Below are 16,675 nucleotides of genomic sequence, written 5' to 3'. Positions count from 1 at the left end.
GGGGGCAGGTGAGGCAGCGGCCAGATACACGTTCTGATTCTTTCCAGTGGTGAGGAGGAACCCCAGGCAAGGAGCATTGTGCATTGGTTCCCCGGGCAAATTGAAATGCCACGTGAGCACTACAGCCCGTACTGGACTGCAGCACTAGGGCAGGGAATCCCAGCTCCTGAAATGCTGAACCCCTGGAGCCCATAGCTCTGCCCCCCGACAAGTCCCCTGAATGCTTCCCAGGAAGTACTTGCCCACGCTGTCCCAGACCCAGGGGAATCTGCCAGTGAGCAGGAAGCCAAGCCCTGTTCCTAGGCGCTGAGACTGCAAAGATCATCGCAAAGCTGCTCCCTCCTTTCCCCAGGTGCCCAATCAGAAAGGCAGGGACGGAGCAGGAAACGCTAGGAGAAACCAAAACCTGTGAGAAGCTCAAACAGGAGATGGATCCGGGATCATAATGATATCCAGCTGGTGTGACTGGTGATTAACACATGGAAATACCTCTATGACAGTTGCGAAATAGCCCTGGCCCAAGCCCCCGAGTGCCCCTCCATGGCCTCCGCTGCACTGGCCTCCCTCCACTGTGACAACGCCGTCTTCCCACAGTTCAGCAAAAGGGGCGTCCGGGAGTCTGTGCTGGCCCAATGGTCATCGTCCACTCTAGTTGCTCGTTTAGAGAGAGTAACTTACCCAGAGTCGCTCAGCTGGTGAGTGGCAGCACTGGCAATGAGCCCATGTCTGTCCCTTGGGACCCAGGCTCTCAGCCATTCTGCCATTCAGCCCAGACAGCATAGAGGCCGCAAGAGAAACTTCGTGACAGAGGAGCTTGCCCACCAGTTAGCATGCTGACCTCCTTCCTGTTAAACTGCTATACAACACATGGTACATTGCTGTTGTAGTGTACTAAGTAGCTAGGAAGAATTTAAGTTAGAGCCAGACATTTGCAGAGCTGCTGAAGCATCACCCAAGTTCTCTGGAACCCAGTCTGAAGCCCCTCGTGTGGGACTCATGCAGGGTTCAACTGATGATGAGCCAAATCCCACTCACCACCTGTTTTTGTAAAGAAACTTTCATCAGAGCACAGCCATGTCTACTGGTTTTGCACACAACAGCAGAGTCGGGTTGTTTCAACAGAGACCAAGGAGCTGAAAATATTTATCTGACCCTGGACTGAGGCAAACACCGGCAGCCTGCCCTTTCGTGGGAGAGACCAGCTCATATCCACCCGAGTGCTGGAGGCAGAGGCTGGTTTCACGGCCAAGGGCGGGCAGCATGGGCAGTCTCCGTGCCCATCTGCGGGGATCGTTAGGGCTGCAGAAAATCATAGGCACTAGTTGAGTACTGTGATGTTGAACACAATTAGATCCTTGGTATCGGAGGATTTCAGATTTCAGGTTTTGACCATTTCCAAGTGCCCCATGGCCTGTTATAATTTGAAATGTTGTTGACTCATAAAGTTGACTCGGATGTGCCCTCCTCAGCTGATGGGTGAGGGCAGGGAGCACGACCCTTGGCTAGGGCTAAGCCCAGCTGGCTCTTCAGCACCTGCTCGGTGTGCCTTTGTGGTTCTCAGCTCATCATTGCCCTCCTGGGCCTCTTGGGAAATGAAAAGTGCTGGTAGGTGGATGGGCTTTAGCTAAATATTGGTTTTGGATATAATGGAGCAGCCGATGTTGACTTCAGCACTCTGATCTAACAAGTCATCCGTATGCTCTCTGTGGAAGCAGGAACAAGTTCTTCACGAAGACAGCTCCAGCAAGCGCTTTAGCTGGCCCAGAACTTATTGATCAAGCAAGAGCTAAAACTCCAGTGAAAGTCAAAACAGCAATTGTCTTGGGCTGTGCGGGTGTGAGCAACACACATGCCCTCTTGGTGGAACTGCGGATCAGGAGAAATCTGGGACCCAGCAGCCAGAGGAGTTTACCCAATCTCCAGGATCTGCTGCAAGAAAGGCAAATGCCGAAGTGGTCCCACCTATAGACATGACTGTTCCATCATGATACTCTTGTCTCTTAAGCCCAGGCTTGGCCTCAGAATCCTTCTCAATCCAGCATTCCAGGAGCCCCTACTAGCAAGTTGGAGTTGGTACAGAAGATGGAACCCTATTTTGACATCCTTGTTGGTGTGGGGTTCTGCTTTCCAGGGCCTCTGCAAGGCCCTGTTTATTCTCTGATGGCACGGTACCACTCAGAATCCGGGGGTCTCACCCTACTCGGGCAGGAGGGGTGGAGGGATGGATGGAGGGGGGATGGCAGGCATCCTGGGGTTGGCCGCTTCCCCAGACTGGGTGCCTTTGAATGTAGGTCCCTGTTCTCTGGGTTTCACCAGCTCCAGGCAAAGCACGAAAACCCTTCCCATCAGTAGGTGGCGCTAGAGGCCAGCACTCCGCCATTGGCAAAAGTTCCTGGTTTCCTTCACTGGTTAATTTTCTCTACTGTAGTACTTGGTGCTGTGCTGGACTCCTGTGGGTAGCTTGGCCTAAAAGCACTATAGGTGCTCTGAAAATTTCCTGTGTGACAAGCTGATTTCTCTTACCAGCAACCACTGTGACTGTGTGTGTGGACAGATTCATATGAGCATGTGCAACAGGATGAAAGCTGCATGTGTCTATGTTTACATGGGTGTGTAACAGATCAGATATCTCTGTGACAACTCTGTGTGTGTGTGTGTGTGTGTGTGTGTGTGTACATGTACAGTGGACAGGTTGGTTATCTCTGTTAACTAAGGATCCTGGGCCCCATATTCTTATGGCCAGCCCTGTTTCTTGGGACTGCTTCTGGCCATTCCCATCATCTCATGGGCATTTGCACATGTGCAGCATGGGGGCCACTGAGGCCAAGTTCCATATCTTTCTTTCCAGCTTTCAGATTTGGCCAATAAAGTCTTGGCTCCCACCCCTCTGCCTCCAAGCCCTACCTCCCGCAGCCTTGGAAAAGAAGTGGTAGAATCTGTGCTAGGATACCCCTTTTGGCTGCACCTGCCTCACCATCTCCATTTGTTTCTTTCCTCCTACTGATAGTTCCAGGGCCAATGTGGGCAGTTGGGCAGATTGCATACTGCACAAATCCAGATAGAGTCATTCACGCTATGACTTGAATGGAGCTTTCTAAACACCTGCAAAACCTGCCAACCTCCCATGGCTGTCCTGGTCATCTCATGATCATGGCTAGAAAAGTTACCTTCTTCCCTGCTCCCCTGGCCCAGCCCAGCCTAAGCTAGGATTCCTTACTCTGCTTGGGTGTTCTAGTCTGGCCCCAAAGTGACTAACCCTTGACCTTGATCTGGAAATATCTCCTTGATGCCGTTGAGATTAAATTTATGAAAGTGAAGTATGCTGGAAACTTTTCAGTAACCCATCTTCTCAGAGTTAGTGGTCCCTGTAAGATATACTGGGGTTCTATAGACTAGAGTTACTGCCTCCCACGCTCCTGGCCTGTGGGTGAAGATGCCTTCATGCGCCCACTGGTTAGATGGGTCTGCCACAGAATTAGGGGAAGGCCTCAGGCTAATCTTGGAGTTGCCACCATGTAGAAAATCATGAGGTCACCGCAGACTGGATGCTTGGGCCTGGTCCCAAACCCTGAAGCCTCCCAGGGCCAGGCGGGAAATGTGAGTGAGTGAAGAGAGGAGGCCGGCCGGGTCTTTTGGGTAATGGAGCACACACATTTGCTCTTGGTCGGACACGGTTGCTGCCGTGTGGGAATGTGTGGGACTGTTCCCAGATATCGCACCCCATTTTTCAAGGGAAGCTAAAAATCCGGACTTTCAAATGTTGGCAACTATTTTGAATTTGGAAAGGATCATGTGGGCCAAACAAAACACATCTTGCAGGCCGAAGCCAGCCCTGGAGCCTCCTGTCTGCTCCCTCTGGCCCAGGCCCAGGGAACTGAGTTCTTCAGAACCAACTCACTGAGCGTGTGAGGATATTATCCTCAGGCTCACAGAGTCTGGGGTCTCTGAGAAACCTCAGAGATAGCCTAGTTCACCCCTGTGTGTTTTAAACTGTGTACATATAAAGTTCTTTATTAACACACATATCTTTAGCTTCTGGTATCTATCTAAAAGCGTCTCAGTGCCCACCCCCTCGTGTAGAACAAGATCGAAAGTGAAACCTTACATGTAGTCGTGCTTGTATCTACCTGTCAGAAGCCCTATTTATATCTTTATAGGTCTATTTATATCTTTTGCAAACACAGGCTGCCCTGGTCTTCCTTACAACTGAACCTCCTTGGGTTGCTTTTTTAAATCTCCTAAGTGCCTCCTTAAACAGTTAGAGCATGTTCTTCTTCATCTCTCTGAGTTCCCTCGTCTGAAGAGGGGGTAAGACAGCTCGTACCTTCTCGGCTCTGCCCCTTGTTGGTCTGCAATCAGCCCTCCCCATGCCCACGCTCGGTCGGGCTCCCAGCAGCTACCCAGTCACGTGATAAAGGGCGCTGTGTGATCGTCAGTGTGGATGCCTCTCAGTCCTCATGCTTGTCCTGTAACTGAATTTCACAACATGGGCTTCTGCCTCTTAAAAGCCATTCAAATAAATCGAAGACTTTTAAAATAAACTTATGTTGTCTTGTCTGCCTTCCTCACGATTGTATCTGCTGACTGACTGACGGCCCCCTCGAGAAATGCCCCTGGCGAGGCCTGTAGCGAGCAGGCCTGAGATCAGTTCCATCCTGGGGTACAAGTGTCTACATGAAGACCACCCTGGGGGGAGATTCGGCAGCCCGAGTCCATCAGCTTCGCAAGCTTCTCCTAGTGGTGCTCTTGGCGTGGACTCTATGTTCCCATCTGGAGCTAGCAAGGGAGGGTGGGATGGAGTGGGAGGAAGAGGAGATAAGAGAGGGTGTGAAATGGAGAAGGAAGAGGGTGACTCAGTCTCTAGCCTCAGCCCTCCCATTATCCTTCCTCCTGCTCCCCAGTCCCCTCCACAGCCCATCCGACCTGGGCCCAGTACCTCTACCCCATTCTGTCCACCACCCTCATTTCTCCTGCCTCTTGCTTTCCCCTCCATCTGCTGAGGCCCTGTCAAGACTTACCTCAAAACACTTTCCTCATGGGGTGCCTGGGTGGCTCAGCGGGTTAAAGCCTCTGCCTTTGACTCAGGTCATGATCCCAGGGTCCTGGGATCAAGCCCCACGTTGGGCTCTCTGCTCAGCAGGGAGCCTGCTTCCCTTCCTCTCTCTTTGCCTGCCTCTCTGCCTACTTGTGATCTCTGTCTGTCAAATAAATAAATGAAATCTTTAAAAACAAAACAAAAACACTTTCCTCAGCTAGGCTCCCTCAGAACCTGGTACTGCGTGAGGGAGAGACTCTCCCATTTTAGCTCCATGGCTCTTTGTCCCATAGTGCAAAGGAGAAATCTCCTGTTTTATTTTGGTGTTCCCAAAGTGACCCCCAAGTGAGGCTCAATAAATATGCCTATAATTGGGGCACCTGAGTGGCTCAGATGGTTAAGCCTTCACCTCTTGGTTTCAGCTCAGGTCATGAACTCAGGGTCTTGAAATCAAGCCCTGTATCCGGGGGCTCTGTGTCCAGCACTAAGTATGCTTGGGATTCTCTCTCTCCCTCCCCCTCTGACCCTCCCCTTGCTCTCTCTTGCTCTAAATAAATAAATAAATAAATAAAATCTTAAAAAAATTTTTTTAAAGGTGCCTATAATTGAACAATTGAATTCAGGGCTGTTAGGACTGGGTCTGCTGTTTATAGCCAATGTCATTTCTGAATTGGTTGTGAAGTATTTTGAATATCTCTCCTAAAAGACCACCAAAGCATCCCCCATGTGGGTAGGAAACCAAAGGCATGGAGTCTTACGGCGCATTAGTTATCTATTGCTGTGTCACAAATTACCCCAACTAACTTAGCAGCTTACAGCGACAAACATTTCTTATCTCACAGTCTCTGTGGAGCTGGAACTTAGCAGCCGCTGAGCTCAGAGGGTCTTGCTCAGAGTGTCTCAGGAGGTTGTAGTCAGGCTGTCAGCTGGGGCTGAAGTCACCTGCACACTTGCAGGAGCTGGGGGATCTGCTCTTGCACAAACATGGGTGTTGGCAGGCAGCTTTAGTTCCAGTTGCCTGAGTGTCTTCACAACTTAACTGTGGCTTCCCCCAAAGTAACCAAGAGCGGACAAGGCAAACTTCCTTTAAAAAACTGTCCTTGAAGGCCCAGCCTCAGAAGTGACATATTATCGCTTCTACCACGTGCGGTGGATCATGCAGATCAACCTGTTACAGTGTGGGAGGGCACATACAAGGGTGTGAACATCAGGAAGTGGAGAAAATCGGCGGCCATCTTGGAGGTCAACTCCCACATGTCATTACGCTCCCATCTGCCTGCTATCACTAGAGGCCTCCAACGTTATCTTAGCCATTCCCCGGCCTCCAGGCAAGACTAGCACCAAATGTGCCTCTTTTGTTCTCCCACCTGAAGGTCCTCCACCTTCCCAGCCAATCACCAGGGAGAAGGAGAAATGTGACTCCTCATCCATATCCTTCCACACACCTCCCATCCAGCGGATTCCTTCAGGGGCTGTGAGGTCACCTACTTGGGAACGTCATGGAGAGTTTGTGTTCTGAGATGTCTCGGTCTCGCTGTGAAGTCTTCAGAAAGCCCGTAAGGCCAGCGGTACCAGAGCTGCTCACGCTGGTTGTAGGTGATGGGCCATGTCTAAGGCGAGGAAAAGGGCAGGGGTACGGAAGGGTGGTGGGGGAGGTCGTGACCCCTAACTTTCCCTTGCCCAGGCCTCAAGCAAACAGACTCACCCTCTGGTGCCATAACTGAATCCTCCATTTTCTGACAGGATCTTGGACTGGAAAGACCTGAGGGCCGAGCCTTGAGGGCTAAGTGTTCTCTTCCTTTGCCTTTACTTTTCCTTATTGTTGGTTGGTTTTCTTTGACAGTAAGCCATTAAAATTTTTTTTACAAACAGGTAACTCAAGGAATAAATGACAAATTCATATCGTAACAACAAACAGAATGATTGTCCTACATGCTTTCTATAAACCAATTTATTTGATCCTCGCAATAACCCCATGAAGTAGGTACTATTATTATCCCATTTTACAGAAGAGGAAACTGAGGTTCAGAGAGGCAAAGTAACTCACCCACGGTCCATAGCAGAGTTTGATTCAAACTCAAGTTGTCTACATCTTCAGTGCTACGCTATACCGACTCTCTTGTGTATCATTTCAAGATAAAGCACACATAAAATTTGAGCTTTCATTGTTAGTTTGCACTCTGTCCCCCTGAACCTCAGAGGTAGTACAAATAATATTCTGCCACTTGGGTTCCTCCAGGGGGAAGTTTCAGGAGTGGCCTTTCATGGGCACCTCTGTAAGAGACACAGCCATTTTTCCAAACACAAAACAACAGGTCCCCTGGTCCCACTGTTTTCGGATCTGGGCAGGGGAGGCGTGAGCGAGACATTCTCTTATTCCCCTCTTGCAAAGGTGAAAGCCGAGTGTTAGAGAGGAGAAGCGACTCATCTGAGGACACACGCTGGTGGATGCCGAAAGGATGTGTAATGCCAACCAGCTGCTCCGGGTTCACAGCTATTCCCTCTGGAATGTTCCCACCTGACTTCCTATGAATCTTCATTCTTTCCTTCCTCTGGTGAAGTCTCCCCCCACCCCCCACATCAAGCCCTGTGAGGACCCAAGAGGTTTAAAGTTTAGGCTAGGATGCCCGCAATGCAGGAACGTGAACTTGACACCTGCTCTCTGGCTGGGTGACTTTGCCGAGCACGGACCCTCGGCGGCTGCCGGGGGGCCCGTCACTCATATGTGTCTTCAAGAGAAGCTGCTGTGAGGAGCACCATTAGCCAATAGTCCTCTGCTGCAGTGACCTGGATCCACTGGGACTTTCGGGGAGCAGACGGCAGAGGCTCCCTGGACCGCTCCCAGTTGGTGGCTGGGCACCATAGGGAGACCAGAGCTGGGCTATTTCTGCTCACTATTTCTGGGACTCCCCTAGTGGATAATCTCTACTCCCGGCCTGACCAAGACCTTTGTCAGAGCTGTGTTGCAGTCTGAGGCTCTTCTTCCACTGTCTTCCCTTCTGCTCCCTCTCCTTCACAGGTGTCAGATTTCCACTATGCTCAAAAACGGCTCTTTGGTCTTACTCTTGCTCCTTCCCTTTATCTTTACAGGTGGTGTCCCCAATAAATCTGTACCTCTCATTTGTCTTAGCATCTGTCTCCTGGAAAACCTGAGCTGACACACATTCTGTGGGCCATGGGCCCATGCCCATCTGCCCCCAGGTGGTCTTAAAATTCTCCATCATTACTAGTGGTGCAAGAGAGGGAGGTTTCCTTGTCAATACCAGGGAGTGTGGTGGGACCCAATTCCAGTCACAGCCAGAGGTGAGGGACAGCTGTTTCCCAAATCTGGGGCTCCCGCTCAACCCAGTGGGGCCCTGCCTTGACCCCACTATCACTTCCCAGCAATAACCTGCAAGAGAGAGTTAGGGGTAGGAAAAAGGGATTTGGGGCTTTAGACTGAGGTAGGAGCCCTGAGTTCTATTCCAGTCTTTACTGCTAATTTCTCTTCTCTGGGGTTCAGTTTTCCCCATCCGTACAGTGGGACTTTGGCCTGGCTGCCCTGGGTGGGGGAAAGGAAACAGTGGCTATTTCCTGGGTTTAAGAAATGCCTTGACAGCTGGTAAGGACAAAGCTACTTCCCTTTCCTATTAAGACCAAACCAGTGGGACTAGGGGCTGGGGGCTGGTGGGGGGGGGGTTCCTACCAGGTAGTATCAGGGTGAGCCTAGAGCCATGTCCTGGTTATATTCTGGCACCCGCAAGTTGTGGGTGGGTGCTGTGTCTGGGATCCTGAGAGTGGCCATCATCCCCAGGAAGGACAGCTTCCTTAGAGCCAGTCAGGGGAGGTAAATAGACAGTACAGTATGGGAAGATCAGGCTGCCATAGAGGGAACCATTGGAGTACAAAGAAGCAGTACCAGTGCCCAAGGGAGTCTAGACATGCATCTTGGAAAGGGACTTACGTGCTGGGTTCTGAAGTCTGAGTAGGAGTTTTCCAGATAGAGAAAGGAAAAGGCTTTCAAGATGGACAGACTCAGAAGTATGAGCCTATGTTATGTGTTCTAAAACATGAAACATGGCAGCACTGGGGTGGAGGTCAGGGAAGTGGTGAGAGAGAGAGCTGTCTCTGCATCACGAAGGAACTCCAACAAGGTCAAGATTTTATAGCCTCCATATTACACTTAGGAGGTAGCTGCTAGTCTTATTTCTGTCTTACAGTTGAGGAAACTGAGGCCCTAGAGATGGCAAGGAGCTCTGATAGGAATGCCCTGGGCTGTGTCCAGACCTAGTCAGTCTTGGGAGCAAGAGGCCGAGCCATCCTCTCCTTATTGGGGCGGGGGGGGCTCTCCCTCATCCCCATTCCCCATGGCCATCTAACTTCTGGGAGCATAGTGTCCTCAGTGCCTCCCCTCCCTCTATCCCCAGTGTCCTTGTCCTGCTGACATCATGCACACATGGAAGAGAAATTCGTGGAGATTCCAGAGGCCGGAGTGTGGGAACCGGGACAGATGCCGTTGGCGCTGCCCCAGAGCTGAGACTCCTTTGGAGCCTCAGGCGCTGCCCAGGGGGCTCTGGAATGTCTGAGGCCTCTGGCTTCCTCCGTCACCGGCCACCCCCCAGGGTCTGGGAAAGAAAGAGAGGCACTGATCAACCAGGCCACCGTTTTGGTCCTCGGCAAGCTCTGGGGAGGCTTTGTGCTGCCCGCACACAGGGGCAGGGAATATCCGGGCACCAAGATTGCTGGACCCAGCCAGTCTGCCGTCAGGGACCCCAAACTGGGACCTCTGGACCCCCACTGATGGGGCATGAATCCTGCAGCCCAGGGGCAGAGAAAGGGACCAAATCAATACTGTCCACCACCATCCCTAGAGAAGGAGGTTAGGAGTGTGTGTGTGTGTACATGTGTGTGTGTGTGCCTGTGTGTGTGTGTGCGTGTGTGTGTAGTAGATGGATGAACAGACACAGACAGATGGTCCCACCCCCCACCCCCGCCTGGCCCCAGGGGTAGCTGTGCACAGCCTGTTCCCCACATGTGGCTCTCAGCAGCTGTGCATTCCGTCAGGGACCAGCTGTGGCGGCAGCTGTGGAGGTGGGGAGTGAGCGCTGATAGGTCTCAGGGGACCAGGGGAGGAGGGCAAGGGGAGGACAGGAAGGGCCTGGGATGAGCAGGGGTCAGGGAGGGGGTGAGGCAAGGAGGCTCAGATGGTTCTCAGGGATGGAACAGCAAGCAGGAAAGTGGTGATGGGGACGCTTGACATCTGGGCTGGGAGCTCTGTGGATGTGGGCCTGGGCACAGAGAGCTGCGGGGAGGTCCTAGGCAGGCCCGGCACACCCCGCTGGGTCTTAGAACATCGGTGGACCAACAGGAGTATAAGGAGAAAGACTCTGGGCTGTTGGATATATGGGTCCAAAGCCCAGGGGGAATAAAGGTCTACACTAGAGATATTAATCTGGGAACCATTGGCTTATAGGAGGTAAAACCACAGAAGCAGATGAATCTCCCAGGGAGAGAATGCACAGAGACAGAGGCTTAGCCCAAATGCTAATATTTCCAACTTTCATCCTGAACACCAGGCACTGCTCTATGCCCCTTACCTCATTTAACCCTCACAACCAGCCTATGGAGTGAATAGCTTTGTTATCAGCTTATTTTACAGAGAAGAAAACCAAGGTGCAGAAAGGCCAGACACAAAAGGAGGGGCAAGGCCCTACAGACGGAAGATAGAGTGGCCCCCAGGAGCTCCATCCCTCCCCCCAGGCCCTGGCTCAGGAGAGTGCCCACAAGGACTCCTCCACAGAGCCCCCCAGTACCCCTCTCCATCGCTAGACACTCAGCCAATATTTATCAAACACCTACTAAGTGCCAGACACTGCTAGGCCCTCGGTAGGTGCTAGGGGAGATGATGGTGAGCAGACCTGATCTGGGTCCCGCCTCCAGGACATACAGAGACTAATGGAAATTACTGCAAAACTAGAAATTCCCAACCACCGCCCCGAGCACCTCTGTGCCAGCCATCCTTTCCTTTAGGACCCCTCAGATACCGTTGCTACCCAACAGTCAGAGGCTCAGTGCCTGGCCCAGCAGAGGTATCATGAAACCCAACTATTTAGAGCCTGGGCCGTGTGCATTCAGGAATCTGAGTACCAGCGCCAAGAGGAGGTGGGGTGACCTAGAGTGGGGAACAGACATTGAGCTGAAGCTGAAATCTGCCTCTGAAAATCTCCCTGCTCGCTCAGCTCTGGAGTAGGAGGACAGGGAAAGTGGGGAGAACAGAGGTCCCCTCTCTGCCTCTTTCTGAGCCCCAGAAGGGCTCGCTCTTCTGCCTGCTCTGACCCCCCATCCCCCATCAGCAAGCAAATTCCTCCTGCAGCCCTGTGGGGCGCTTTCATTGACCTGCCTCTTCTTTAAGACTGCTTCTGCCTCCCTCAGACACTTCCCCATCCTGGCCCCTTTCTTGCCTCCTCTGCTCATGCCAAGGCCTCTGTGACCTTGTGACTGCTCGTCTTCCTCTCTGAGTCCCAGGACTGGTGACCAAGCACTTGTCCTTGGTCCTCTCTGGCCGCGACCCCTGGCCCTCCATTCTTCCCTAATTTTCTTCCATCTTCCTGGAGTTTCTCTGGCTGTTGTTCCCCAGGCTTCTACCCTGGGTCTTTTCCCTCTTGCTTTACACTAGCTCCTGTGCCCCACGGCTTCAGCTACCAGTCCCCAATCTCTACTCCAGTCCAGACCTCTCACCGGGTTCTACTCCTGGGTATTCATGGGTCTCAGAAAGAACACGGCGACACTGAACTTCTCCCCTTCTTCTGTGTTCCCCTTGGTGCCCGTCACCTTCATCTCCTCAAGTACCCAGACAGGAATCAAGCATCATTTGGGTTTGTTCCCTCTCTTCCCCCCACAAACCCAATCCCCATTGCGTGGCTGAATGCAGGAGTCTTGTGCTTGGTCTGCCTCACGCTAAGGCAGGACACAGAGATGACCAATGTGGATGGTGCCAGCCTGCCTGGGTAGAATCCCAGCTCAACCACCCACTAGCTGTGTGACCTTGGGGGAGTTACTTAACTTCCCTATGTCTCGGTGAAATGGGACTATAATAGATAGTCATAATAACCTCTATTATAGGATTGTGGTGAGGTTTAAATGAGTTAATAGATGTCAAAATACTTAGTACAGTAAAATGGTGAGTGCAATAGAATTTTGTTATCATCATCACTATTATTTCATTTACTTATGTTATAAATATTTATTTTTATTTATTTATTTATTTTAGATTTTATTTATTTATTTGACAGACAGAGATCACAAGTAGGCAGAGAGGCAGAGCAGGCAGAGAGAGAGGAGGAAGCAGACTCCTCTCTGAGCAGAGAGCCCAATATGGGACTCGATCCCAGGACCCTGGGATCATGACCGGAGCCAAAGGCAGAGGCTATAACCCACTGAGCCACCCAGGTGCCCCTATTTTATTAATATTTTAGAATGCCCACTATGTGCTGGGCACTTTCTTTATCATCTAAAGCTGGGGACATGAAAGGGCATGGTTGTGAACAACAAAAATGACTCCTAACCCCAGGAACTTCAAGATGGAAGCCTTTTTGTAGTAGAAGTCCTTGCTACTGGATCCAGACCCCACTCTTTCCTGTCTTTAAACAAAACAAAAGCAAAAGCAAACAAACGCTGGATTTCACGTCTCCCTCCAGCCATTGTCCTAGCTTACTCTTCTGCCAGCCAGTTTTTATTCGCCGCACACCCACGACGTGCCAGCCACTGTGCTGGGCGCTGGAGAGTCAGCAGGAAACAAAAGGGACAGATCTCTACCCTCGATGAGTTTATCTTCTGGTTGAGGATATGGACAATAAACAAATATATCCACATACATAATATAACGTCAGCGATATTTGTAGATGCAGTAAAAGAAGACGAAGTGAGGGAGGGAACACAGAGTGACCAGGGGATTGGTGGCGATTTTAGATGGGAGGTGGGGAGGGTCCTCTCTGAGGATGGCAGATCTGAGGGACGCCCTGCATGGAGTGAAGTGATCTAGGATCTGGAGGACGAGGGGTCCAGGTAGAGGGAACAGTAAATGTAAAGCCGTGTGATAGCAACAAACGTGAATATTGGTGGAACGGCAAGAAGGCTCTTGCGCTGAGTGAGCAAGGCTGGGACGGGCGCCAGCACTTAGGATGACCCTACACATCTGGAAGCCTTGGGCTGTCCCTCCATATTTACTACTATTGCCTCCTTTCCCCTCTCAAGAGCGCCCCAGCTTTAGATGATAAGTTACATAGTTACCCTAGATAGAGACCATGGTCGGCACTTGGGATTCTGTTCCGAATGTGATGGCAAACCTATGGATAGTTTCGAGCAGTATGGGACATGATCTGACTGACACTTTAAAGGAGCTTGACTGAGGACTTGAAACACCCTTCTGGCTGCTGTAACACCCCACTTGGCTCTCCTCCACCTCCCTGGCTGCTCCCTCTCAGTCTCTTCTGGCAGCTCTCTCCTACTCAACGCCTAGTGTTGGGGTTTCCCTAGGCCAGTGGTTCTCAGCCAGGGGTGCTTTTTCCTCTAGGGGATATTTCCTACAACCCAGGGACATTTTTAAGTGGGGAAGGTGCTAGTGGCACTTAGCGAGTAAAAGGCAGGGATGCTGCTAACCATCCTACAATGCACACACCAGCTCCACACAATAAAGAATTTTCCAGCCCCAGGGACACCTGGGTAGCTCAGTCGGTTAAGCATCTGCTTTCAGCTCAGGTCATGATCTCAGGGTCCTGGGACTGAGTCCCTCCAAGGGCACCCTGCTCAGTGGGGAGTTTGTTTCTCCCTCTGCCCCTCCTCCCACTCAGCACACACTCTCTCTCAAAAATAAATTAGTAAGATCTTAAAAAAAAAAAAAAAAGCCCAACAGCAAAAAAGAATTTTCCAGCCCCAAATGTGCTGAGGTTAAGTAACCCTGCACTAGATTAGCACGATCCAAAAGAAATGTAATGAGAGTTGCATAAATTTTTCTAGTAGCCAAATTTAAAACAAAAACAAAAACAAAAACAACTAGGGGTGCCTGGGTGCCTCAGTCAGTTAAGCATCTGCCTTTGGCTTAGGTCATGACCACAACACTGAGTCCCATATCAGGTTCCCTGCTCAGTGGGGAGTCTGCCTCTCCCTCTGCCCCTCCCTGCCCCCTGCTTGTGCTCACGCTCTCCCACAAAAATAAATAAAATCTTAAAAATAACTAAAAATAAAAGTGAAGTTAAGTTTAATAATTTAGTCCAATATGTGCAAAATATTATCATCTTAACATATTAATCAATAGTAAAGATACAAATGAGATTCTTTCCTTCTTTCCTTTCTTTTCTCTCTCTCTCTTTCAGTTCTGGTATGTACTTCACACTTAATACACACAGCAATTTAGACCAGCCACGTTTCAACTGCCTAGTAGCTACATGTATCTCATGGCTATAGTATTGATGGTGTAGTTCTAGGCTCAGTACTAGATAAGAGAGCCTAATGTTTAAGAACTATACAAGGTAATAAAGCCTAATGGTTTGGTCCTGGAACCCAGTTGTCTTGTTGAATTCCAGCCCTTCCATTTAATTCCCTGTCCATTTTTTAAAGTTTTTTTTTTTTAATTTATTTGAGAGAGAGAGAGAGAGGAGGAGGAAGCAGGCTTCCCACGGAGCAGAGAGCTCGATGTGGGGCTCCATCCCAGGACCCTGGGATCATGACCCAAGCTGAAGGCAAAGGCTTTAACCCACTGAGCCACCCAGGCACCCCCTGTCTATTTCAGGTATAGAGTTACTCTACCTCTCAGGGTCTTCATTTCCTATTTTAAAGTGGGGATGACACAATATTACTACTTTATAGAGCTGTCCAGAATTAAATGAGTTATTATACTTACAAAACAGTTTCAGGTGTAATAAAACTATTTAGCTAGACCCCTCTTCTATTTTCATCCACACTTTCTCTCTGGGTAATCCATCTACACCTGTAATTTTAAGTGCCACCTATTACCTAGTAACTTCCAGATTTAAATATACCTCTTTTCTGAGGTCCAGACCCGCTGTTTCACTGTGCATCCCATTTTGATGACCTGGGGCATCTCACATGAACATGCACACAAAAGAGCCCTTCACCTTCCCCTGCAAATCCACGACACTGCCAGGCCTTGCAGTTGGAGTCCCTACACAGGGGCAGGTACCTCGTGGCATCTCTGATCTCTGCCTTTCCAGGGAATGCCCAGTGCGTGGATCATGCCACTTCTATGTTGGTTGCGATTTCCACTCCACTGGTGTATGCCCACAGAAGGTGTGTGAGCGCTGAGGGCATCTGGGGTAAAAGTCCATAGGTGTGGCTGGGGTGACCACTAGGGCCTTCTGAGAAAGCATTGCATGCAGGCTCTGACTGTTCCTACTACCCTTGTCTCAGAGTGTGTGTGAACGTGTACTTGTCCATGTGTCTGTGGACATGTGTGGAAGGGGGCACAGGGACGTTATTGCCCACTACTGTAATCAAGGGTCCGCAGCAGGTCTGGAAAGTGCAGGTATGCTCGGATGACCAATCCTATTCGCCCAAGCAGAGGGGTGGCTTCCTCTGTGTTCTGGTGGGCCGGTGAAGGAGAGAGACTTCTCTGGGGTCTGATGCACCACATCAAGACACTCCCGTCTCTTCCTCCCTGCCTTCCTTGGAGTCCACCTTGCAGGCTGTTCCCTTTCTGCTTCCTTCTGAGCCTTGGGAGCTCCCCTGAGGTACTGGGCCATAAGGATGGCTGGTGAATCCCTGAGAATCTTCCTTGAGTCTCCCTTCTCAGCTGGAGTCCCTACTGAGTGGACAGTTGGCTCTGGTTGTGTGGGGGGACCCAGGAAGGGAGGCTGAAGAGTACTTCTCCACCTTCTTTTTTGAGGCCCTGCCACAGTTTTGGGAATGGAGACCTCTCCTGGCGCTCTTGGCCTCTCCTAACTGGGAACTGATTCCCAGGGACACCCACCACCCCCACCACCCGGTCCGGTTCTCTTGGCCAGAGCCCGGGTATGGCCACAACTTCAGCCGTCCCTTGTGGGAGATGACAGCCGCCTCTCTCATGCTGGAGCCTCCCTCCCGCCCCGCCCCAACACACACACACATTCCACATGCCTTGGACCCCTATGGGAAAAGCTGCCAGAGGGTTCTTGTCAAGCATCAGGCCACAGCCACCCCCACCAACCTCACCAAACCCGATGTGTCAGACTTCTTCCCAGAACCCCAGGAGGCAAGACCCGACGGGCTCGACCCTTGTAGAAACTGGGGCATCCCAGAGGGGCGCCCCCAGAGACCCGCAGCGCCCCTGGCGAACCAGGGACAGACGAGGACCCCCGGCTTCCCCGGAGGTGGGCCTCCAAGGGCACCTGCCCAAGGCCACCCAGCGCGCCGCGGCCAGGGCGGCGGAGCGGAGCCGGACCTCCCAGCCGTCGGAGGGGGCGGTGACCGCCCGGGGCCTTCCCACGGCTCGGCCTGCGCGTCACCGCGGGGGCGAGGGGGCGCCGGGGCGCCGGGGCTGCGGCGCAGGAGAGGGCCCTGGGAAAGGGCGGCGGGGCCGGGGCGGGGCCGGGGCGGGGCCGAGGCGGGGCCTGGGCGGGGCCGGGGCGGGGCCGGGGCGGGGCCCGACTTCCCGGCCTGGGGCAGGCA

The sequence above is a fragment of the Lontra canadensis genome, unplaced genomic scaffold (genome assembly GCF_010015895.1).
Source record: "Lontra canadensis isolate GAN:19392208 unplaced genomic scaffold, GSC_riverotter_1.0 scaffold60, whole genome shotgun sequence".
NCBI lineage: Eukaryota > Metazoa > Chordata > Mammalia > Carnivora > Mustelidae > Lontra > Lontra canadensis.
Note: the sequence above shows the minus strand (reverse complement) of the source record.